The following is a 25811-nucleotide window of genomic DNA, read 5'->3' on the forward strand; positions in this document are numbered from 1 at the left end:
GGCACCTTATGGTCGCTCTCCTGTGAGACTAGATTATAGAATCGTACGTAAAACTGATAGTTAATTGCAACGTTCAGGGCGTCCTAATGACGGTGGAACACTCAAATTGCGTCCCGATTCAATACATCGTCCTCCAGCCGACTTGTCTCCATGGGTCTATTGCTGCCACGGGCACCTCATGGTCGTTCTCCTGTGAGTCTAGATTATCGAATGGGACGCAAAACTGATGGTTAATTGTAACGTTCAGGGCCTTGTAATGTCGATGGAACACTCAAATGGCGTCCCGATTCAATACATCGTCCTCCAGCCGACTTGTCTCCATGGGTCTATTGCTGCCACGGGCACCTCATGGTCGTTCTCCTGTGAGTCTAGATTATCGAATGGAACGCAAAACTGATACTTAATTGTAACGTTCAGGGCCTCTGAATGACGATGGAACACTCAAATTGCGTCCTGATTCAATACATCGTCCTCCAGCCGACTTGTCTCCATGGGTCTATTGCTGCCACGGGCACCTCACGGTCGTTCTCCTGTGAGTCTAGATTATCGAATGGGACGCAAAACTGATACTTAATTGTAACGTTCAGGGCCTTGTAATGTCGATGGACCACTCAAATGGCGTCCCGACTCAATACATCGTCTTCCAGCCGACTTGCCTCCATGGGTCTATTGCTGCTCGGGCACCTTATGGTCGTTCTCCTGTGAGTCTAGATTATCGAATGGGACGAAAAACTGATACTTAATTGTAACGTTCAGGGCCTCCTAATGACGATGGAACACTAAAATTGCGTCCCGATTCAATACATCGTCCTCCAGCCGACATAACTCCATGGGTCTATTGCTGCCTCGGGCAGCTTGTGGTCGGTCTCCTGTGAGTCTTGATTTTCGAATCGGACGTAAAACTGATAGTTAATTGTAACGTTCAGGGCCTCCTAATGACGATGGAACACTTAAATTGCGTCCTGATTCAATACATCATCCTCCAGCTGACTTGTCTCCATGGGTTTATTGCTGCCTCGGGCACCCTATGGTCGTTCTCCTGTGACTCTAGTTTATTGAATCGGACGTCAAACTGATAGTTAATGTAACGTTCAGGGACTCCTAATGACGAAGGAACACTCGAATTGCGCCCCGATTCAATACATCGTCTTCCAGCCCATTTGTCTCCATGGGTCTACTGCTGCCTCGGGCACCTTATGGTCGCTCTCCGGTGAGGCTAGATTACCGAATCGGACGCAAAACTGATACTTAATTGTAACGTTCATGGACTCCTAATGACGATGGAACACTCAAATTGCGTCCCGATTCCATACATCGTCCTCCAGCCGACGTGTCTCCATGGGTATATTGCTGCCTCAGACACCTTATGGTCGTTCTCCTGTGAGTCCAGATTTTCGAATCGGACGCAAAACTGATAGTTAATTGTTACGTTCAGGGCATCCTAATGACGATGGAACACTCAAATTGCGTCCCGATTCAATACGTCGTCCTCCAGCCGACATGTCTCCATGGGTCTATTGCTGCCTCGGGCACCTTATGGTCGTTCTCCTGTGAGTCTAGATTTTCGATTCGAACGCAAATTGATAGTTAATTGTAACGTACAGGGGCTCCTAATGACGATGGAAATCTCAAATTGCGTCCCGATTCAATACATCGTCCTCCAGCCGACTTGTCTCCATGGGTCAATGCTGCCTCGGGCACCTTATGGTCGTTCTCCTGTGGGTCTAGATTATCGAATCGGACGCAAAACTATTAGTTAATTGAAACGATCAGGGGCTCCTAATGACGATGGAACACTCAAATGGCGTCCAGATTCAATACATCGTTCTCCAGCCGACTTGTCTCCATGCGTCAATTGCTGCCTCGGGCACCTTATGTTTGTTCTCCTGTGAGTCTAGATTATGGAATCGGACGCAAAACTGATAGTTAATTGAAACGATCAGGGGCTCCTAATGACGATGGAACACTCAAATGGCGTCCCGATTCAATACATCGTCCTCCAGCCGACTGGTCTCCATGGGTCTATTGCTGCCTCGGGCACCTTATGGTCGTTCTCCTGTGAGTCTAGATTATCGAATGGGACGCAAAACTGATACTTAATTGTAAAGTTCAGGGCCTCCTAATGACGATGGAACACTAAAATTGCGTCCCGATTCAATACATCGTCCTCCAGCCGACATAAATCCATGGGTCTATTGCTGCCTCGGGCAGCTTGTGGTCGGTCTCCTGTGAGTCTAGATTTTCGAATCGGACGCAAAACTGATGGTTAATTGTAACGTTCAGGGCCTCCTAATGACGATGGAACACTTAAATCGCGTCCTGATTCAATACATCATCCTCCAGCTGACTTGCCTCCATGGGTCTATTGCTGCCTCGGGCACCTTATGGTCGTTCTCCTGTGAGTCTAGATTATCGAATCGGACGCAAAACTGATAGTTAATTGCAACGTTCAGGGCGTCCTAATGACGATGGAACACTCAAATTGCGTCCCGATTCAATACATCGTCCTCCAGCCGACTTGTCTCCATGGGTGTATTGCTGCTTCGGGCACCTGATGGTCGTTCTCTGTGAGTCTAGATTTTCGAATCGAACGCAAAACTGATAGTTAATTGTAACGGTCAGGGCCTCCGAATGACGGTGGAACACTCAAATTGCGTCCCGATTCAATACATCGTCCTCCAGCCGACTTGTCTCCATGGGTCTATTGCTGCCACGGGCACCTCATGGTCGTTCTCCTGTGAGTCTAGATTATCGAATGGGACGCAAAACTGACACTTAATTGTAACGTTCAGGGCCTTGTAATGTCGATGGAACACTCAAATGGCGTCCCGATTCAATACATCGTCCTCCAGCCGACTTGTCTCCATGGGTCTATTGCTGCCACGGGCACCTCATGGTCGTTCTCCTGTGAGTCTAGATTATCGAATGGAACGCAAAACTGATACTTAATTGTAACGTTCAGGGCCTCTGAATGACGATGGAACACTCAAATTGCGTCCCGATTCAATACATCGTCCTCCAGCCGACATAACTCCATGGGTCTATTGCTGCCTCGGGCAGCTTGTGGTCGGTCTCCTGTCAGTCTAGATTTTCGAATCGGACGCAAAACTGATAGTTAATTGTAACGTTCAGGACCTCCTAGTGACCATGGAACACTCAAATTGCGTCCCGATTCAATACATCGTCCTCCAGCCGACTTGTTTCCATGGGTCTATTGCTGCCTCGGGCACCTTATGGTCGTGCTCCTGTGAGTCTAGATTATCGAATCGGACGCAAAACTGATAGTTAATTGTAACGTTCAGGGCCTCCTAATGACGATGGAACACTCAAATTGCGTCCCGATTCATTACATCGTCCTCCAGCCGACTTGTCTCCATGGGTCTATTGCTGCCTGGAGCACCTTACGGTCGTTCTCCTGTGACTCTAGTTTATTGAATCGGACGTCAAACTGATAGTTAATGTAACGTTCAGGGCCTCCTAATGACGAAGGAACACTCGAATTGCGTCCCGATTCAATACATCGTCTTCCAGCCCATTTGTCTCCATGGGTCTACTGCTGCCTCGGGCACCTTATGGTCGCTCTCCGGTGAGGCTAGATTACCGAATCGGACGCAAAACTGATACTTAATTGTAACGTTCATGGACTCCTAATGACGATGGAACACTCAAATTGCGTCCCGATTCCATACATCGTCCTCCAGCCGACGTGTCTCCATGGGTATATTGCTGCCTCAGACACCTTATGGTCGTTCTCCTGTGAGTCCAGATTTTCGAATGGGACGCAAAACTGATAGTTAATTGTTACGTTCAGGGCATCCTAATGACGATGGAACACTCAAATTGCGTCCCGATTCAATACGTCGTCCTCCAGCCGACATGTCTCCATGGGTCTATTGCTGCCTCGGGCACCTTATGGTCGTTCTCCTGTGAGTCTAGATTTTCGAATCGAACGCAAAACTGATAGTTAATTGTAACGTACAGGGGCTCCTAATGACGATGGAAATCTCAAATTGCGTCCCGATTCAATACATCGTCCTCCAGCCGACTTGTCTCCATGGGTCAATGCTGCCTCGGGCACCTTATGGTCGTTCTCCTGTGAGTCTAGATTATCGAATCGGACGCAAAACTAATAGTTAATTGAAACGATCAGGGGCTCCTAATGACGATGGAACACTCAAATGGCGTCCCGATTCAATACATCGTCCTCCAGCCGACTTGTCTCCATGCGTCAATTGCTGCCTCGGGCACCTTATGTTTGTTCTCCTGTGAGTCTAGATTATGGAATCGGACGCAAAACTGATAGTTAATTGAAACGATCAGGGGCTCCTAATGACGATGGAACACTAAAATGGCGTCCCGATTCAATACATCGTCCTCCAGCCGACTGGTCTCCAAGGGTCTATTGCTGCCTCGGGCACCTTATGGTCGTTCTCCTGTGAGTCTAGATTATCGAATGGGACGCAAAACTGATTCTTAATTGTAACGTTCAGGGCCTCCTAATGACGATGGAACACTAAAATTGCGTCCCGATTCAATACATCGTCCTCCAGCCGACATAACTCCGTGGGTCTATTGCTGCCTCGGGCAGCTTGTGGTCGGTCTCCTGTGAGTCTAGATTTTCGAATCGGACGCAAAACTGATAGTTAATTGTAACGTTCAGGGCCTCCTAATGACGATGGAACACTTAAATCGCGTCCTGATTCAATACATCATCCTCCAGCAGACTTGTCTCCATGTTCTATTGCTGCCTCGGGCACCTTATGGTCGTTCTCCTGTGAGTCTAGATTATCGAATCGGACGCAAAACTGATAGTTAATTGTAACGTTCAGGGCCTCCTAGTGACCATGGAACACTCAAATTGCGTCCCGATTCAATACATCGTCCTCCAGCCGACTTGTTTCCATGGGTCTATTGCTGCCTCGGGCACCTTATGGTCGTTCTCCTGTGAGTCTAGATTATCGAATCGGACGCAAAACTGATAGTTAATTATAACGTTCAGGGCCTCCTAATGACGATGGAACACTCAAATTGCGTCCCGATTCAATACATCGTCCTCCAGCCGACTTGTCTCCATGGGTCTATTGCTGCCTGGAGCACCTTACGGTCGTTCTCCTGTGACTCTAGATTATTGAATCGGACGTCAAACTGATAGGTAATGTAACGTTCATTGCCTCCTAATGACGAAGGAACACTCAAATTGCGTCCCGATTCAATACATCGGCTTCCAGCCGACTTGTCTCCATGGGTCTATTGCTGCCTCGGGCACCTTATGGTCGCTCTCCTGTGAGTCAAGATTATAGAATCGTACGCAAAACTGATAGTTAATTGCAACGTTCAGGGCGTCCTAATGACGATGGAACACTCAAATTGCGTCCCGATTCAATACTTCGTCCTCCAGCCGACTTGTCTCCATGGGTCTATTGCTGCCTCGGGCACCTTATGGTCGTTCTCTGTGAGTCTAGATTTTCGAATCGAACGCAAAACTGATAGTTAATTGTAACGGTCAGGGCCTCCGAATGACGATGGAACACTCAAATTGCGTCCCGATTCAATACATCGTCCTCCAGCCGACTTGTCTCCATGGGTCTATTGCTGCCACGGGCACCTCATGGTCGTTCTCCTGTGAGACTAGATTATCGAATGGGACGCAAAACTGATACTTAATTGTAACGTTCAGGGCCTTGTAATGTCGATGGAACACTCAAATGGCGTCCCGATTCAATACATCGTCCTCCAGCCGACTTGTGTCCATGGGTCTATTGCTGCCACGGGCACCTCATGGTCGTTCTCCTGTGAGTCTAGATTATCGAATGGAACGCAAAACTGATACTTAATTGTAACGTTCAGGGCCTCTGAATGACGATGGAACACTCAAATTGCGTCCCGATTCAATACATCGTCCTCCAGCCGACTTGTCTCCATGGGTCTATTGCTGCCACGGGCACCTCACGGTCGTTCTCCTGTGAGTCTAGATTATCGAATGGGACGCAAAACTGATACTTAATTGTAACGTTCAGGGCCTTGTAATGTCGATGGACCACTCAAATTGCGTCCCGATTCAATACATCGTCTTCCAGCCGACTTGCCTCCATGGGTCTATTGCTGCCTCGGGCACCTTATGGTCGTTCACCTGTGAGTCAAGATTATCGAATCGGACGCAAAACTGATAGTTAATTGAAACGATCAGGGGCTCCTAATGACGATGGAACACTAAAATGGCGTCCCGATTCAATACATCGTCCTCCAGCCGACTTGTCTCCATGCGTCAATTGCTGCCTCGGGCACCTTATGTTTGTTCTCCTGTGAGTCTAGATAATGGAATCGGACGCAAAACTGATAGCTAATTGAAACGATCAGGGGCTCCTAATGACGATGGAACACTCAAATGGCGTCCCGATTCAATACATCATCCTCCAGCCGACTTGTCTCCATGGGTCTATTGCTGCCTCGGGCACCTTATGGTCGTTCTCCTGTGAGTCTAGGTTTTCGAATCGGACGCAAAACTGATAGTTAATTGTAACGTTCAGGGCCTACTAATGACGATGGAACACTTAAATTGCGTCCTGATTCAATACATCATCCTCCAGCTGACTTGTCTCCATGGGTCTAATGCTGCCTTGGGCACCTTATGGTCGTTCTCCTGTGAGTCTAGATTATCGAATCGGACGCAAAACTGATAGTTAATTATAACGTTCAGGGCCTCCTAATGACGATGGAACACTCAAATTGCGTCCCGATTCAATACATCGTCCTCCAGCCGACTTGTCTCCATGGGTCTATTGCTGCCTGGAGCACCTTACGGTCGTTCTCCTGTGACTCTAGATTATTGAATCGGACGTCAAACTGACAGGTAATGTAACGTTCATTGCCTCCTAATGACGAAGGAACACTCAAATTGCGTCCCGATTCAATACATCGTCTTCCAGCCGACTTGTCTCCATGGGTCTATTGCTGCCTCGGGCACCTTATGGTCGCTCTCCTGTGAGTCAAGATTATAGAATCGTACGCAAAACTGATAGTTAATTGCAACGTTCAGGGCGTCCTAATGACGATGGAACACTCAAATTGCGTCCCGATTCAATACTTCGTCCTCCAGCCGACTTGTCTCCATGGGTCTATTGCTGCCTCGGGCACCTTATGGTCGTTCTCTGTGAGTCTAGATTTTCGAATCGAACGCAAAACTGATAGTTAATTGTAACGGTCAGGGCCTCCGAATGACGATGGAACACTCAAATTGCGTCCCGATTCAATACATCGTCCTCCAGCCGACTTGTCTCCATGGGTCTATTGCTGCCACGGGCACCTCATGGTCGTTCTCCTGTGAGACTAGATTATCGAATGGGACGCAAAACTGATACTTAATTGTAACGTTCAGGGCCTTGTAATGTCGATGGAACACTCAAATGGCGTCCCGATTCAATACATCGTCCTCCAGCCGACTTGTGTCCATGGGTCTATTGCTGCCACGGGCACCTCATGGTCGTTCTCCTGTGAGTCTAGATTATCGAATGGAACGCAAAACTGATACTTAATTGTAACGTTCAGGGCCTCTGAATGACGATGGAACACTCAAATTGCGTCCCGATTCAATACATCGTCCTCCAGCCGACTTGTCTCCATGGGTCTATTGCTGCCACGGGCACCTCACGGTCGTTCTCCTGTGAGTCTAGATTATCGAATGGGACGCAAAACTGATACTTAATTGTAACGTTCAGGGCCTTGTAATGTCGATGGACCACTCAAATGGCGTCCCGATTCAATACATCGTCTTCCAGCCGACTTGCCTCCATGGGTCTATTGCTGCCTCGGGCACCTTATGGTCGTTCTCCTGTGAGTCTAGATTATCGAATCGGACGCAAAACTGATAGTTAATTGTAACGTTCAGGGCCTCCTAATGACGATGGAACACTCAAATTGCGTCCCGATTCAATACATCGTCCTCCAGCCGACATGTCTCCATGGGTCTATTGCTGCCTCGGGCACCTTATGGTCGTTCTCCTGTGAGTCTAGATTTTCGAATCAAACGCAAAACTGATAGTTAATTGTAACGTACAGGGCCTCCTAATGACGATGGAAATCTCAAATTGCGTCCCGATTCAATACATCGTCCTCCAGCCGACTTGGCTCCATGGGTCAATGCTGCCTCGGGCACCTTATGGTCGTTCTCCTGTGAGTCTAGATTATCGAATCGGACGCAAAACTGATAGTTAATTGAAACGATCAGGGGCTCCTAATGACGATGGAACACTCAAATGGCGTCCCGATTCAATTCATCGTCCTCCAGCCGACTTGTCTCCATGCGTCAATTGCTGCCTCGGGCACCTTATGTTTGTTCTCCTGTGAGTCTAGATTATGGAATTGGACGCAAAACTGATAGTTAATTGAAACGATCAGGGGCTCCTAATGACGATGGGACACTCAAATGGCGTCCCGATTCAATACATCGTCCTCCAGCCGACTGGTCTCCATGGGTCTATTGCTGCCTTGGGCACCTTATGGTCGTTCTCCTGTGAGTCTAGATTATCGAATGGGACGCAAGACTGATACTTAATTATAACGTTCAGGGCCTCCTAATGACGATGGAAAACTAAAATTGCGTCCCGATTCAAAACATCGTCCTCCAGCCGACATAACTCCATGGGTCTATTGCTGCCTCGGGCAGCTTGTAGTCGGTCTCCTGTGGGTCTAGATTTTCGAATCGGACGCAAAACTGATAGTTAATTGTAACGTTTAGGGCCTCCTAATGACGATGGAACACTTAAATCGCGTCCTGATTCAATACATCATCCTCCAGCTGACTTGTCTCCATGGGTCTATTACTGCCTCGTGCACCTTTCGGTCGTTCTCCTGTGAGTCTAGATTATCGAATCGGACGCAAAACTGATAGTTAATTGTAACGTTCAGGGCCTCCTAGTGACCATGGAACACTCAAATTGCGTCCCGATTCAATACATCGTCCTCCAGCCGACTTGTTTCCATGGGTCTATTGCTGCCTCGGGCACCTTATGGTCGTACTCCTGTGAGTCTAGATTATCGAATTGGACGCAAAACTGATAGTTAATTGAAACGATCAGGGGCTCCTAATGACGATGGAACACTCAAATTGCGTCCCGATTCAATAGATCGTCCTCCAGCCGACTTGTCTCGATGGGTCTATTGCTGCCTTAAGCACCTTATGGTCGTTCTTCTGTGAGTCTAAATTATCGAATCGGACGCCAAACTGATAGTTAATTGTAACGTTCAGGGCCTCCTAATGTCGATGGAACACTCAAATTGCGTCCCGATTCAATACATCGTCTTCCAGCCGACTTGTCTCCATGGGTCTATTGCTGCCTCGGGCACCTTATGGTCGCTCTCCTGTGAGTCTAGATTATAGAATCTTACGCAAAACTGATAGTTAATTGCAACGGTCAGGGCGTCCTAATGACGATGGAACACTCAAATTGCTCCCGAATCAATACATCGTCCTCCAGCTGACTTGTCTCCATGGCTCTATTGCTGCCTCGGGCACCTAATGGTCGTTCTCTGTGAGTCTAGATTTTCGAATCGAACGCAACACTGATAGTTAATTGTGACGTTCAGGGCCTCCGAATGACGATGGAACACTCAAATTGCGTCCCGATTCAATACATCGTCTTCCAGCCGACTTGTCTCGATGGGTCTATTGCTGCCTCGGGCACCTTATGGTCGCTCTCCTGTGAGTCTAGATTATAGAATCTTACGCAAAACTGATAGTTAATTGCAACGTTCAGGGCGTCCTAATGACGATGGAACACTCAAATTGCGTCCCGATTCAATACATCGTCCTCCAGACGACTTGTCTCCATGCGTCTATTGCTGCTCGGGCACCTTATGGTTGTTCTCCTGTGAGTCTAGATTATCGAATCGGACGCCAAACTGATAGTTAATTGTAACGTTCAGGGCCTCTGAATGACGATGGAACACTCAAATTGCGTCCCGATTCAATAAATCGTCTTCGAGCCGACTTGTCTCCATGGGTCTATTGCTGCCTCGGGAACCTTATGGTCGCTCTCCTGTGAGTCTAGATTATAGAATCTTACGCAAAACTGATAGTTAATTGCAACGTTCAGGGCGTCCTAATGACGATGGAACACTCAAATTGCGTCCCGATTCAATACATCGTCTTCCAGCCGACTTGTCTATATGGGTCTATTGCTGCCTCGGGCACCTTATGGTCGCTCTCCTGTGAGTCTAGATTATAGAATCTTACGCAAAACTGATAGTTAATTGCATCGTTCAGGGCGTCCTAATGACGATGGAACACTCAAATTGCGTCCCGATTCAATACATCGTCCTCCAGACGACTTGTCTCCATGCGTCTATTGCTGCTCGGGCACCTTATGGTTGTTTTCCTGTGAGTCTAGATTATCGAATCGGACGCCAAACTGATAGTTAATTGTAACGTTCAGGGCCTCTGAATGACGAAGGAACACTCAAATTGCGTCCCGATTCAATACATCGTCCTCCAGCCGACTTGTCTCCATGGCTCTATTGCTGCCTCGGGCAATTTATGGTCGTTCTCTGTGAGTTTAGATTTTCGAATCGAACGCAAAACTGATAGTTAATTGTAACGTTCAGGGCCTCCGAATGACGATGGAACACTCAAATTGCGTCCCGATTCAATACATCGTCCTCCAGCCGACTTGTCTCCATGGGTCTATTGCTGCCTCGGGCACCTTATGGTCGCTCTCCTGTGAGTCTAGATTATAGAATCTTACGCAAAACTGATAGTTAATTGCAACGTTCAGGGCGTCCTAATGACGATGGAACACTCAAATTGCGTCCCGATTCAATACATCGTCTTCCAGCCGACTTGTCTCCATGGGTCTATTGCTGCCTCGGGCACCTTATGGTCGCTCTCCTGTGAGTCTAGATTATAGAATCTTACGCAAAACTGATAGTTAATTGCAACGTTCAGGGCGTCCTAATGACGATGGAACACTCAAATTGCGTCCCGATTCAATACATCGTCCTCCAGCCGACTTGTCTCCATGGGTCTATTGCTGCCACGGGCACATTATGGTCGTTCTCGTGTGAGTCTAGATTTTCGAATCGAACGCAAAACTGATACTTAATTGTAACGTTCAGGGCCTTGTGATGTCGATGGAACACTCAAATGGCGTCCCGATTCAATACATCGTCTTCCAGCCGACTTGTCTCCATGCGTCTATTGCTGCTCGGGCACCTTATGGTTGTTCTCCTGTGAGTCTAGATTATCGAATCGGACGCCAAACTGATAGTTAATTGTAACGGTCAGGGCCTCTGAATGACGATGGAACACTCAAATTGCGTCCCGATTCAATACATCGTCCTCCAGCCGACTTGTCTCCATGGGTCTATTGCTGCCACGGGCACCTTATGGTCGTTCTCCTGTGAGTCTAGATTTTCGAATCGAACGCAAAACTGATACTTAATTGTAACGTTCAGGGCCTTGTAATGTCGATGGAACACTCAAATGGCGTCCCGATTCAATACATCGTCTTCCAGCCGACTTGTCTCCATGGGTCTATTGCTGCTCGGGCACCATATGGTCGTTCTCCTGTGAGTCTAGATTATCGAATCGGACGCAAAACTGATAGTTAATTGAAACGATCAGGGGCTCCTAATGACGATGGAACACTCAAATGGCGTCCCGATTCAATACATCGACCTCCAGCCGACTTGTCTCCATGCGTCTATTGCTGCTCGGGCACCTTATGGTTGTTCTCCTGTGAGTCTAGATTATCGAATCGGACGCCATACTGATAGTTAATTGTAACGTTCAGGGCCTCTGAATGACGATGGAACACTCAAATTGCGTCCCGATTCAATACATCGTCCTCCAGCCGACTTGTCTCCATGGGTATATTGCTGCCACGGGCACCTTATGGTTGTTCTCCTGTGAGTCTAGATTATCGAATCGGACGCAAAACTGACAGTTAATTGTAACGTTCAGGGCGTCCTAATGACGATGGAACACTCAAATTGCGTCCCGATTCAATACATCGTCCTCCAGCCGACTTGTCTCCATGCGTCTATTGCTGCTCGGGCACCTTATGGTTGTTCTCCTGTGAGTCTAGATTATCGAATCGGACGCCAAACTGATAGTTAATTGTAACGTTCAGGGCCTCTGAATGACGATGGAACACTCAAATTGCCTCCCGATTCAATACATCGACCTCCAGCCGACTTGTCTCCATGCGTCTATTGCTGCTCGGGCACCTTATGGTTGTTCCCCTGTGAGTCTAGATTATCGAATCGGACGCCAAACTGATAGTTAATTGTAACGTTCAGGGCCTCTGAATGACGATGGAACACTCAAATTGCGTCCCGATTCAATACATCGTCCTCCAGCCGACTTGTCTCCATGGGTCTATTGCTGCCACGGGCACCTTATGGTCGTTCTCCTGTGAGTCTAGCTTTTCGAATCGAACGCAAAACTGATACTTAATTGTAACGTTCTGGGCCTTGTAATGTCGATGGAACACTCAAATGGCGTCCCGATTCAATACATCGTCTTCCAGCCGACTTGTCTCCATGGGTGTATTGCTGCTCGGGCACCTTATGGTCGTTCTCCTGTGAGTCTAGATTATCGAATCGGACGCAAAACTGATAGTTAATTGAAACGATCAGGGGCTCCCAATGACGATGGAACACTCAAATGGCGTCCCGATTCAATACATCGACCTCCAGCCGACTTGTCTCCATGCGTCTATTGCTGCTCGGGCACCTTATGGTTGTTCTCCTGTGAGTCTAGATTTTCGAATCGAACGCAAAACTGATAGTTAATTGTAACGTTCAGGGCCTCCGAATGACGATGGAACACTCAAATTGCGTCCCGATTCAATACATCGTCTTCCTGCCGACTTGTCTCCATGGGTCTATTGCTGCCTCGGGCACCTTATGGTCGCTCTCTTGTGAGTCTAGATTATAGAATCTTACGCAAAACTGATAGTTAATTGCAACGTTCAGGGCGTCCTAATGACGATGGAACACTCAAATTGCGTCTCGATTCAATACATCGTCTTCCAGCCGACTTGTCTCCATGGGTCTATTGCTGCCTCGGGCACCTTATGGTCGCTCTCCTGTGAGTCTAGATTATAGAATCTTACGCAAAACTGATAGTTAATTGCAACGTTCAGGGCGTCCTAATGACGATGGAACACTCAAATTGCGTCCCGATTCAATACATCGTCCTCCAGCCGACTTGTCTCCATGGGTCTATTGCTGCCACGGGCACCTTATGGTTGTTCTCCTGTGAGTCTAGATTATCGAATCGGACGCCAAGCTGATAGTTAATTGTAACGTTCAGGGCCTCTGAATGACGATGGAACACTCAAATTGCGTCCCGATTCAATACATCGTCCTCCAGCCGACTTGTCTCCATGGCTCTATTGCTGCCTCGGGCACCTTATGGTCATTCTCTGTGAGTCTAGATTTTCGAATCGAACGCAAAACTGATAGTTAATTGTAACGTTCAGGGCCTCCGAATGACGATGGAACACTCAAATTGCGTCCCGATTCAATACATCGTCCTCCAGACGACTTGTCTCCATCGGTCTATTGCTGCCTCGAGCACCTTATGGTCGCTCTCCTGTGAGTCTAGATTATAGAATCTTACGCAAAACTGATAGTTAATTGCAACGTTCAGGGCGTCCTAATGACGATGGAACACACAAATTGCGTCTCGATTCAATACATCGTCTTCCAGCCGACTTGTCTCCATGGGTCTATTGCTGCCTCGGGCACCTTATGGTCGCTCTCCTGTGAGTCTAGATTATAGAATCTTACGCAAAACTGATAGTTAATTGCAACGTTCAGGGCGTCCTAATGACGATGGAACACTCAAATTGCGTCCCGATTCAATACATCGTCCTCCAGACGACTTGTCTCCATGCGTCTATTGCTGCTCGGGCACCTTATGGTTGTTCTCCTGTGAGTCTAGATTATCGAATCGGACGCCAAACTGATAGTTAATTGTAACGTTCAGGGCCTCTGAATGACGATGGAACACTCAAATTGCGTCCCGATTCAATACATCGTCCTCCAGACGACTTGTCCCCATGCGTCTATTGCTGCTCGGGCACCTTATGGTTGTTCTCCTGTGAGACTAGATTATCGAATCGGACGCAAAACTGATAGTTAATTGTAACGTTCAGGGCCTCTGAATGACGATGGAACACTCAAATTGCGTCCCGATTCAATACATCGTCCTCCAGCCGACTTGTCTCCATGGGTCTATTGCTGCCACGGGCACCTTATGGTCGTTCTCCTGTGAGTCTAGATTATCGAATGGGACGCAAAACTGATACTTAATTCTAACGTTCAGGGCCTTGTAATGACGATGGAACACTCAAATGGCGTCCCAATTCAATACATCGTCTTCCAGCCGACTTGTCTCCATGGGTTTATTGCTGCTCGGGCACCTTATGGTCGTTCTCCTGTGAGTCTAGATTATCGAATCGGACGCAAAACTGATAGTTAATTGTAACGTTCGGGGCCTCCTAATTACGATGGAACACTTAAATTGCGTCCTGATTCAATACATCATCCTCCAGCTGACTTGTCTCCATGGGTCTATTGCTGCCTCGGGCACCTTATGGTCGTTCTCCTGTGAGTCTAGATTATCGAATCGGACGCAAAACTGATAGTTAATTGTAACGTTCAGGGCCTCCTAGTGACCATGGAACACTCAAATTGCGTCCCGATTCAATAGATCGTCCTCCAGCCGACTTGTTTCCATGGGTCTATTGCTGCCTCGGGCACCTTATGGTCGTTCTCCTGTGAGTCTAGATTATCGAATCGGACGCAAAACTGATAGTTAATTGTAACTTTGAGGGCCTCCCAATGACGATGGAACACTCAAATTGCGTCCCGATTCAATACATCGTCCTCCAGCCGACTTGTCTCCATGGGTCTATTGCTGCCTGGAGCACCTTACGGTCGTTCTCCTGTGACTCTAGATTATTGAATCGGACGTCAAACTGATAGTTAATGTAACGTTCAGGGCCTCCTAATGACGAAGGAACACTCGAATTGCGTCTCGATTCAATACATCGTCTTCCAGCCGACTTGTCTCCATGGGTCTATTGCGGCCTCGGGCACCTTCTTTTCGTTCTCTTGTGAGTCTAGATTTTCGAATCGAACGCAAAACTGATAGTTAATTGTAACGTTCAGGGACTCCGAATGACGATGGAACACTCAAATTGCGTCCCGATTCAATACTTCGTCCTCCAGCCGACTTGTCTCCATGGGTCTATTGCTGCCTCGGGAACCTTATGGTCGTTGTCCTGTGAGTCTAGATTATCGAATGGGACGCAAAACTGATACTTAATTGTAACGTTCAGGGCCTCCTAATGACGATGGAACACTAAAATTGCGTCCCGATTCAATACATCGTCCTCCAGCCGACATAACTCCATGGGTCTATTGCTGCCTCGGGCAGCTTGTGGTCGGTCTCCTGTGAGTCAAGATTTACGAATCGGACGCAAAACTGATAGTTAATTGTAACGTACAGGGCCTCCTAATGACGATGGAACACTTAAATTGCGTCCTGATTCAATACATCATCCTCTAGCTGACTTGTCTCCATGGGTCTATTGCTGCCTCGGGCACTTTATGGTCGTTCTCCTGTGAGTCTAGATTATCGAATCTTACGCAAAACTGATAGTTAATTGCAACGTTCAGGGCGTCCTAATGACGATGGAACACTCAAATTGCGTCCCGATTCAATACATCGTCTTCCAGCCGACTTGTCTCCATGGGTCTATTGCTGCCTCGGGCACCTTATGGTCGCTCTCCTGTGAGTCTAGATTATAGAATCTTACGCAAAACTGATAGTTAATTGCAACGTTCAGGGCGTCCTAATGACGATGGAACACTCAAATTGCGTCCCGATTCAATACATCGTCCTCCAGCTGACTTGTCTCCATGGGTCTATTGCTGCCACGGGCACATTATGGTCGTTCTCGTGTGAGTCTAGATTTTCGAATCGAACGCAAAACTGATACTTAATTGTAACGTTCAGGGCCTTGTAATGTCGATGGAACACTCAAATGGCGTCCCGATTCAATACATCGTCTTCCAGCCGACTTGTCTCCATGCGTCTATTGCTGCTCGGGCACCTTATGGTTGTTCTCCTGTGAGTCTAGATTATCGAATCGGACGCCAAACTGATAGTTAATTGTAACGGTCAGGGCCTCTGAATGACGATGGAACACTCAAATTGCGTCCCGATTCAATACATCGTCCTCCAGCCGACTTGTCTCCATGGGTCTATTGCTGCCACGGGCACCTTATGGTCGTTCTCCTGTGAGTCTAGATTTTCGAATCGAACGCAAAACTGATACTTAATTGTAACGTTCAGGGCCTTGTAATGTCGATGGAACACTCAAATGGCGTCCCGATTCAATACATCGTCTTCCAGCCGACTTGTCTCCATGGGTCTATTGCTGCTCGGGCACCATATGGTCGTTCTCCTGTGAGTCTAGATTATCGAATCGGACGCAAAACTGATAGTTAATTGAAACGATCAGGGGCTCCTAATGACGATGGAACACTCAAATGGCGTCCCGATTCAATACATCGACCTCCAGCCGACTTGTCTCCATGCGTCTATTGCTGCTCGGGCACCTTATGGTTGTTCTCCTGTGAGTCTAGATTATCGAATCGGACGCCATACTGATAGTTAATTGTAACGTTCAGGGCCTCTGAATGACGATGGAACACTCAAATGGCGTCCCGATTCAATACATCGTCCTCCAGCCGACTTGTCTCCATGCGTCTATTGCTGCTCGGGCACCTTATGGTTGTTCTCCTGTGAGTCTAGATTATCGAATCGGACGCCAAACTGATAGTTAATTGTAACGTTCAGGGCCTCTGAATGACGATGGAACACTCAAATTGCCTCCCGATTCAATACATCGACCTCCAGCCGACTTGTCTCCATGCGTCTATTGCTGCTCGGGCACCTTATGGTTGTTCCCCTGTGAGTCTAGATTATCGAATCGGACGCCAAACTGATAGTTAATTGTAACGTTCAGGGCCTCTGAATGACGATGGAACACTCAAATTGCGTCCCGATTCAATACATCGTCCTCCAGCCGACTTGTCTCCATGGGTCTATTGCTGCCACGGGCACCTTATGGTCGTTCTCCTGTGAGTCTAGCTTTTCGAATCGAACGCAAAACTGATACTTAATTGTAACGTTCTGGGCCTTGTAATGTCGATGGAACACTCAAATGGCGTCCCGATTCAATACATCGTCTTCCAGCCGACTTGTCTCCATGGGTGTATTGCTGCTCGGGCACCTTATGGTCGTTCTCCTGTGAGTCTAGATTATCGAATCGGACGCAAAACTGATAGTTAATTGAAACGATCAGGGGCTCCCAATGACGATGGAACACTCAAATGGCGTCCCGATTCAATACATCGACCTCCAGCCGACTTGTCTCCATGCGTCTATTGCTGCTCGGGCACCTTATGGTTGTTCTCCTGTGAGTCTAGATTTTCGAATCGAACGCAAAACTGATAGTTAATTGTAACGTTCAGGGCCTCCGAATGACGATGGAACACTCAAATTGCGTCCCGATTCAATACATCGTCTTCCTGCCGACTTGTCTCCATGGGTCTATTGCTGCCTCGGGCACCTTATGGTCGCTCTCCTGTGAGTCTAGATTATAGAATCTTACGCAAAACTGATAGTTAATTGCAACGTTCAGGGCGTCCTAATGACGATGGAACACTCAAATTGCGTCTCGATTCAATACATCGTCTTCCAGCCGACTTGTCTCCATGGGTCTATTGCTGCCTCGGGCACCTTATGGTCGCTCTCCTGTGAGTCTAGATTATAGAATCTTACGCAAAACTGATAGTTAATTGCAACGTTCAGGGCGTCCTAATGACGATGGAACACTCAAATTGCGTCCCGATTCAATACATCGTCCTCCAGCCGACTTGTCTCCATGGGTCTATTGCTGCCACGGGCACCTTATGGTTGTTCTCCTGTGAGTCTAGATTATCGAATCGGACGCCAAGCTGATAGTTAATTGTAACGTTCAGGGCCTCTGAATGACGATGGAACACTCAAATTGCGTCCCGATTCAATACATCGTCCTCCAGCCGACTTGTCTCCATGGCTCTATTGCTGCCTCGGGCACCTTATGGTCATTCTCTGTGAGTCTAGATTTTCGAATCGAACGCAAAACTGATAGTTAATTGTAACGTTCAGGGCCTCCGAATGACGATGGAACACTCAAATTGCGTCCCGATTCAATACATCGTCCTCCAGACGACTTGTCTCCATCGGTCTATTGCTGCCTCGAGCACCTTATGGTCGCTCTCCTGTGAGTCTAGATTATAGAATCTTACGCAAAACTGATAGTTAATTGTAACGTACAGGGCCTCCTAATGACGATGGAACACTTAAATTGCGTCCTGATTCAATACATCATCCTCTAGCTGACTTGTCTCCATGGGTCTATTGCTGCCTCGGGCACTTTATGGTCGTTCTCCTGTGAGTCTAGATTATCGAATCGGACGCAAAACTGATAGTTAATTGTAACATTCAGGGCCTCCTAGTGACCATGGAACACTCAAATTGCGTCCCGATTCAATACATCGTCCTCCAGCCGACTTCTTTCCATGGGTCTATTGCTGCCTCGGGCACCTTATGGTCGTTCTCCTGTGAGTCTAGATTATCGAATCGGACGCAAAACTGATAGTTAATTGTAACGTTCAGGGCCTCCGAATGACGATGGATCACCCAATTGCGTCCCGATTCAATACATCGTCCTCCAGCCGACTTGTCTCCATGGGTCTATTGCTGCCTCGGGCACCTAATGGTCGCTCTCCTGTGAGTCTAGATTATCGAGTCGTACGCAAAACTGATAGTTAATTGCAACGTTCAGGGCCTCCTAATGACGATGGAACACTCAAATGGCGTCCCGATTCAATACATCGTCCTCGAGCCGACTTGTCTCCATGGGTCTATTGCTGCCTCGGGCACCTTATGGTCGCTCTCCTGTGAGTCTAGATTATAGAATCTTACGCAAAACTGATAGTTAATTGCAACGTTCAGGGCGTCCTAATGACGATGGAACACTCAAATTGCGTCTCCATTCAATACATCGTCTTCCAGCCGACTTGTCTCCATGGGTCTATTGCTGCCTCGGGCACCTTATGGTCGCTCTCCTGTGAGTCTAGATTATAGAATCTTACGCAAAACTGATAGTTAATTGCAACGTTCAGGGCGTCCTAATGACGATGGAACACTCAAATTGCGTCCCGATTCAATACATCGTCCTCCAGCCGACTTGTCTCCATGCGTCTATTGCTGCTCGGGCACCTTATGGTTGTTCTCCTGTGAGTCTAGATTATCGAATCGGACCCCAAACTGATAGTTAATTGTAACGTTCAGGGCCTCTGAATGACGATGGAACACTCAAATTGCGTACCGATTCAATACATCGACCACCAGCCGACTTGTCTCCATGCGTCTATTGCTGCTCGGGCACCTTATGGTTGTTCTCCTGTGAGTCTAGATTATCGAATCGGACGCCAAACTGTTAGTTAATTGTAACGTTCAGGGCCTCTGAATGACGATGGAACACTCAAATTGCGTCCCGATTCAATACATCGTCCTCCAGCCGACTTGTCTCCATGGGTCTATTGCTGCCACGGGCACCTTATGGTTGTTCTCCTGTGAGTCTAGATTATCGAATCGGACGCCAAGCTGATAGTTAATTGTAACGTTCAGGGCCTCTGAATGACGATGGAACACTCAAATTGCGTCCCGATTCAATTCATCGTCCTCCAGCCGACTTGTCTCCATGGGTCTATTGCTGCCTCGAGCACCTTATGGTCGCTCTCCTGTGAGTCTAGATTATAGAATCTTACGCAAAACTGATAGTTAATTGCAACGTTCAGGGCGTCCTAATGACGATGGAACACTCAAATTGCGTCCCGATTCAATACATCGTCTTCCAGCCGACTTGTCTCCATGGGTCTATTGCTGCCTCGGGCACCTTATGGTCGCTCTCCTGTGAGTCTAGATTATAGAATCTTACGCAAAACTGATAGTTAATTGCAACGTTCAGGGCGTCCTAATGACGATGGAACACTCAAATTGCGTCCCGATTCAATACATCGTCCTCCATCCGACTTGTCTCCATGGGTCTATTGCTGCCTGGAGCACCTTACGGTCGTTCTCCTGTGACTCTAGATTATTGAATCGGACGTCAAACTGATAGTTAATGTAACGTTCAGGGCCTCCTAATGACGAAGGAACACTCGAATTGCGTCTCGATTCAATACATCGTCTTCCAGCCGACTTGTCTCCATGGGTCTATTGCGGCCTCGGGCACCTTCTTTTCGTTCTCTTGTGAGTCTAGATTTTCGAATCGAACGCAAAACTGATAGTTAATTGTAACGTTCAGGGACTCCGAATGACGATGGAACACTCAAATTGCGTCCCGATTCAATACATCGTCCTCCAGCCGACTTGTCTCCATGGGTCTATTGCTGCCTCGGGAACCTTATGGTCGTTGTCCTGTGAGTCTAGATTATCGAATGGGACGCAAAACTGATACTTAATTGTAACGTTCAGGGCCTCCTAATGACGATGGAACACTAAAATTGCGTCCCGATTCAATACATCGTCCTCCAGCCGACATAACTCCATGGGTCTATTGCTGCCTCGGGCAGCTTGTGGTCGGTCTCCTGTGAGTCAAGATTTAGGAATCGGACGCAAAACTGATAGTTAATTGTAACGTACAGGGCCTCCTAATGACGATGGAACACTTAAATTGCGTCCTGATTCAATACATCATCCTCTAGCTGACTTGTCTCCATGGGTCTATTGCTGCCTCGGGCACTTTATGGTCGTTCTCCTGTGAGTCTAGATTATCGAATCGGACGCAAAACTGATAGTTAATTGTAACATTCAGGGCCTCCTAGTGACCATGGAACACTCAAATTGCGTCCCGATTCAATACATCGTCCTCCAGCCGACTTCTTTCCATGGGTCTATTGCTGCCTCGGGCACCTTATGGTCGTTCTCCTGTGAGTCTAGATTATCGAATCGGACGCAAAACTGATAGTTAATTGTAACGTTCAAGGCCTCCGAATGACGATGGATCACCCAATTGCGTCCCGATTCAATACATCGTCCTCCAGCCGACTTGTCTCCATGGGTCTATTGCTGCCTCGGGCACCTAATGGTCGCTCTCCTGTGAGTCTAGATTATCGAGTCGTACGCAAAACTGATAGTTAATTGCAACGTTCAGGGCGTCCTAATGACGATGGAACACTCAAATGGCGTCCCGATTCAATACATCGTCCTCCAGCCGACTTGTCTCCATGGGTCTATTGCTGCCTCGGGCACCTTATGGTCGCTCTCCTGTGAGTCTAGATTATAGAATCTTACGCAAAACTGATAGTTAATTGCAACGTTCAGGGCGTCCTAATGACGATGGAACACTCAAATTGCGTCTCGATTCAATACATCGTCTTCCAGCCGACTTATCTCCATGGGTCTATTGCTGCCTCGGGCACCTTATGGTCGCTCTCCTGTGAGTCTAGATTATAGAATCTTACGCAAAACTGATAGTTAATTGCAACGTTCAGGGCGTCCTAATGACGATGGAACACTCAAATTGCGTCCCGATTCAATACATCGTCCTCCAGCCGACTTGTCTCCATTCGTCTATTGCTGCTCGGGCACCTTATGGTTGTTCTCCTGTGAGTCTAGATTATCGAATCGGACCCCTAACTGATAGTTAATTGTAACGTTCAGGGCCTCTGAATGACGATGGAACACTCAAATTGCGTACCGATTCAATACATCGACCACCAGCCGACTTGTCTCCATGCGTCTATTGCTGCTCGGGCACCTTATGGTTGTTCTCCTGTGAGTCTAGATTATCGAATCGGACGCCAAACTGTTAGTTAATTGTAACGTTCAGGGCCTCTGAATGACGATGGAACACTCAAATTGCGTCCCGATTCAATACATCGTCCTCCAGCCGACTTGTCTCCATGGGTCTATTGCTGCCACGGGCACCTTATGGTTGTTCTCCTGTGAGTCTAGATTATCGAATCGGACGCCAAGCTGATAGTTAATTGTAACGTTCAGGGCCTCTGAATGACGATGGAACACTCAAATTGCGTCCCGATTCAATTCATCGTCCTCCAGCCGACTTGTCTCCATGGGTCTATTGCTGCCTCGAGCACCTTATGGTCGCTCTCCTGTGAGTCTAGATTATAGAATCTTACGCAAAACTGATAGTTAATTGCAACGTTCAGGGCGTCCTAATGACGATGGAACACTCAAATTGCGTCCCGATTCAATACATCGTCTTCCAGCCGACTTGTCTCCATGGGTCTATTGCTGCCTCGGGCACCTTATGGTCGCTCTCCTGTGAGTCTAGATTATAGAATCTTACGCAAAACTGATAGTTAATTGCAACGTTCAGGGCGTCCTAATGACGATGGAACACTCAAATTGCGTCCCGATTCAATACATCGTCCTCCAGACGACTTGTCTAAATGCGTCTATTGCTGCTCGGGCACCTTATGGTTGTTCTCCTGTGAGTCTAGAGTATCGAATCGGACGCCAAACTGATAGTTAATTGTAACGTTCAGGGCCTCTGAATGACGATGGAACACTCGAATTGCGTCTCGATTCAATACATCGTCTTCCAGCCGACTTGTCTCCATGGGTCTATTGCGGCCTCGGGCACCTTCTTTTCGTTCTCTTGTGAGTCTAGATTTTCGAATCGAACGCAAAACTGATAGTTAATTGTAACGTTCAGGGACTCCGAATGACGATGGAACACTCAAATTGCGTCCCGATTCAATACATCGTCCTCCAGCCGACTTGTTTCCATGGGTCTATTGCTGCCTCGGGCACCTTATGGTCGTTCTCCTGTGAGTCTAGATTATCGAATCGGACGCAAAACTGATAGTTAATTGTAACTTTGAGGGCCTCCCAATGACGATGGAACACTCAAATTGCGTCCCGATTCAATACATCGTCCTCCAGCCGACTTGTCTCCATGGGTCTATTGCTGCCTGGAGCACCTTACGGTCGTTCTCCTGTGACTCTAGATTATTGAATCGGACGTCAAACTGATAGTTAATGTAACGTTCAGGGCCTCCTAATGACGAAGGAACACTCGAATTGCGTCTCGATTCAATACATCGTCTTCCAGCCGACTTGTCTCCATGGGTCTATTGCGGCCTCGGGCACCTTTTTTCGTTCTCTTGTGAGTCTAGATTTTCGAATCGAACGCAAAACTGATAGTTAATTGTAACGTTCAGGGACTCCGAATGACGATGGAACACTCAAATTGCGTCCCGATTCAATACATCGTCCTCCAGCCGACTTGTCTCCATGGGTCTATTGCGCCCTCGGGAACCTTATGGTCGTTGTCCTGTGAGTCTAGATTATCGAATGGGACGCAAAACTGATACTTAATTGTAACGTTCAGGGCCTCCTAATGACGATGGAACACTAAAATTGCGTCCCGATTCAATACATCGTCCTCCAGCCGACATAACTCCATGGGTCTATTGCTGCCTCGGGCAGCTTGTGGTCGGTCTCCTGTGAGTCAAGATTTAGGAATCGGACGCAAAACTGATAGTTAATTGTAACGTACAGGGCCTCCTAATGACGATGGAATACTTAAATTGCGTCCTGATTCAATACATCATCCTCTAGCTGACTTGTCTCCATGGGTCTATTGCTGCCTCGGGCACTTTATGGTCGTTCTCCTGTGAGTCTAGATTATCGAATCGGACGCAAAACTGATAGTTAATTGTAACATTCAGGGCCTCCTAGTGACCATGGAACACTCAAATTGCGTCCCGATTCAATACATCGTCCTCCAGCCGACTTCTTTCCATGGGTCTATTGCTGCCTCGGGCACCTTATGGTCGTTCTCCTGTGAGTCTAGATTATCGAATCGGACGCAAAACTGATAGTTAATTGTAACGTTCAGGGCCTCCGAATGACGATGGATCACCCAATTGCGTCCCGATTCAATACATCGTCCTCCAGCCGACTTGTCTCCATGGGTCTATTGCTGCCTCGGGCACCTAATGGTCGCTCTCCTGTGAGTCTAGATTATCGAGTCGTACGCAAAACTGATAGTTAATTGCAACGTTCAGGGCGTCCTAATGACGATGGAACACTAAAATGGCGTCCCGATTCAATACATCGTCCTCCAGCCGACTTGTCTCCATGGGTCTATTGCTGCCTCGGGCACCTTATGGTCGCTCTCCTGTGAGTCTAGATTATAGAATCTTACGCAAAACTGATAGTTAATTGCAACGTTCAGGGCGTCCTAATGACGATGGAACACTCAAATTGCGTCTCGATTCAATACATCGTCTTCCAGCCGACTTATCTCCATGGGTCTATTGCTGCCTCGGGCACCTTATGGTCGCTCTCCTGTGAGTCTAGATTATAGAATCTTACGCAAAACTGATAGTTAATTGCAACGTTCAGGGCGTCCTAATGACGATGGAACACTCAAATTGCGTCCCGATTCAATACATCGTCCTCCAGCCGACTTGTCTCCATGCGTCTATTGCTGCTCGGGCACCTTATGGTTGTTCTCCTGTGAGTCTAGATTATCGAATCGGACCCCTAACTGATAGTTAATTGTAACGTTCAGGGCCTCTGAATGACGATGGAACACTCAAATTGCGTACCGATTCAATACATCGACCACCAGCCGACTTGTCTCCATGCGTCTATTGCTGCTCGGGCACCTTATGGTTGTTCTCCTGTGAGTCTAGATTATCGAATCGGACGCCAAACTGTTAGTTAATTGTAACGTTCAGGGCCTCTGAATGACGATGGAACACTCAAATTGCGTCCCGATTCAATACATCGTCCTCCAGCCGACTTGTCTCCATGGGTCTATTGCTGCCACGGGCACCTTATGGTTGTTCTCCTGTGAGTCTAGATTATCGAATCGGACGCCAAACTGTTAGTTAATTGTAACGTTCAGGGCCTCTGAATGACGATGGAACACTCAAATTGCGTCCCGATTCAATACATCGTCCTCCAGCCGACTTGTCTCCATGGGTCTATTGCTGCCTCGGGCACCTTATGGTCGTTCTCTGTGAGTCTAGACTTTCGAATCGAACGCAAAACTGATAGTTAATTGTAACGTTCAGGGCCTCCGAATGACGATGGAACACTCAAATTGCGTCCCGATTCAATACATCGTCCTCCAGCCGACTTGTCTCCATGGGTCTATTGCTGCCTCGAGCACCTTATGGTCGCTCTCCTGTGAGTCTAGATTATAGAATCTTACGCAAAACTGATAGTTAATTGCAACGTTCAGGGCGTCCTAATGACGATGGAACACTCAAATTGCGTCCCGATTCAATACATCGTCTTCCAGCCGACTTGTCTCCATGGGTCTATTGCTGCCTCGGGCACCTTATGGTCGCTCTCCTGTGAGTCTAGATTATAGAATCTTACGCAAAACTGATAGTTAATTGCAACGTTCAGGGCGTCCTAATGACGATGGAACACTCAAATTGCGCCCCGATTCAATACATCGTCCTCCAGACGACTTGTCTAAATGCGTCTATTGCTGCTCGGGCACCTTATGGTTGTTCTCCTGTGAGTCTAGAGTATCGAATCGGACGCCAAACTGATAGTTAATTGTAACGTTCAGGGCCTCTGAATGACGATGGAACACTCAAATTGCGTCCCGATTCAATACATCGTCCTCCAGCCGACATGTCTCCATGGGTCTATTGCTGCCACGGGCACCTTATGGTCGTTCTCCTGT

The sequence above is a fragment of the Schistocerca cancellata genome, chromosome 2 (assembly GCF_023864275.1).
Source record: "Schistocerca cancellata isolate TAMUIC-IGC-003103 chromosome 2, iqSchCanc2.1, whole genome shotgun sequence".
Classification (NCBI taxonomy): domain Eukaryota; kingdom Metazoa; phylum Arthropoda; class Insecta; order Orthoptera; family Acrididae; genus Schistocerca; species Schistocerca cancellata.